Source organism: Nuphar pumila, chromosome 5 (assembly GCF_984573655.1).
Source record: "Nuphar pumila chromosome 5, dmNupPumi1.hap1.1, whole genome shotgun sequence".
NCBI classification, from domain to species: Eukaryota; Viridiplantae; Streptophyta; class Magnoliopsida; order Nymphaeales; family Nymphaeaceae; genus Nuphar; species Nuphar pumila.
The window spans coordinates 26,033,970-26,035,869 of NC_143253.1; positions in this window are offsets into that span (position 1 = coordinate 26,033,970).

Genomic DNA, 1,900 nt, shown 5'->3' on the forward strand with positions numbered 1-1,900 from the left:
TCGCTTATTCTTCTCCGAACTTGATGACTGGCAACAACGGTAAAGACATCAGCTTGTCCTTTATGATACTTGTTGGTAACGATGAGGATGTAGTTGCTCAATTCCAACATTTTGCAAGCAATCCTTTCAGAAAGAGGATCATTGAAGAGGAAGATGAACGTGAGCCAATGAGTCAAAAGCACAGGAAAACAACAAGTGGAGCAAATGCAGGGTTGACTCTAGCACAGGACGAAATCGGCGCATTGAAGAATATGTTGCAAAGGAGCCCATTATACATAATCAAGTTGAGCTTATTTATAACTAAGTTATGGGCATGCCTGAGACACCTACAAAAGTGAGTAATTATAAATCATTGTATTTAAGTAAACAATGCTTTGTAAATATTTATAAATGCAATTGTAAGTGAATTTATATTTCACAAATTAACTTTGAATACCTATAGTAATTTAAATATATGTTGAAAATGAATGTATGTAATTTTTTATATTACATGTGAATTATATATAGTTTTAAAATATCTTGTAAATGCTTATTGAATTATAACAGAAAATGTTTGTTGAATTGTAAATGCCTGCTAAATTATAATAAGAAATATTTATTAAATTATAACAAGAAATGTTTGTTAAATTGTAAAATGTTGGCTGAATTATAACAGAAATGATGGATTTATGATTTTAAAAAGCTTCGCAAATAATTATTGTGATCGTAGAAAACTCTGCAAATAATTGTTGATATTTTAAGAAACTTTATAAATAATTATTGCAATTTTACTAAGGTATTTACGAAGTTATGAATATAAGGAGGTTCACAAAACTTGATTTTGTGCTTCGTGCAGACCACAGAAAACAAAGTGTGTATACATTTGAGAGTTACAAAAGAGAAGTTTGCATTGTATCCAATATGTGATTTTATTTGTAAAGTTGCGATCATAAGAAAGTTTGCAAAACTTAATTTTCTGCTTCACGAGGACCGCACAAAACAAGATGTGAATATACATTTAAATGAGTTACAGACAAAAAAGAGGTTGGACTGATCTCCAATGACTAGCATAAAATGTGATTTTATTATAGTTAAAAAGTTATGATCATGAAGAAGTTCGCAAAACTTGTTTTTATGCATTTTGTGAAGACCATACAAAAAGGTGTGTACGATTTCCTCACTTTGGTATAAAATATATATAAATAGCATATATTTTTTTGTGCTCATCGAGGACCACAAAAAAATGTGTATGAAATTTCAATCTCATGATGAAATTGCATTATTCAATATGTCTGGCTCGCAGAAACTCTTTCATCTCTCTTTACCTTTATACTACTGTTACCAGCATTCAACCGAATAAGATGACTAAAATACAAGGAATAGTGATTTTGAAACTAAAGGCTACTATTTAAAGGTCGAAAGGTCCCTTAGGTTTCTCAAACTAAAATTACAAAAGTTAATTCCCTCGGTTAGGCAGACCCCTACCTGCATTGATGATTAAAAAACTATACATGATTTACATTTAAACTACAAGAGTGCCATTCCGGGGGTTTGTCCTTCCACTGACGCACCTCATTGTCACCAGCTGAAAAGTACGAGACATTTAGTGTTTCCTAAAAAAAAAGACCCATTTGACCCTAAGAACAATTAAATATTTCAAAAAAAATGTCATCAAAATTTTAAGGTGTTTTCATCATTTCAATCGATTGAACATTGTCAAACTGTCTAAATAAATGGTTTAAAGTTAGGATCAGGCACACTATCACATTGTTTGCAAATTGTCAAACTTGGATTGGACTCAATGAATCAATTACAGCTGCAGACACACATCTAGGTCCAGACCGGAACGACCATTTAACACACTAGGGTCAACGTTGAGTGCAACATATTGACAACCATGTTTGTTCAGTGGCAGCCATTA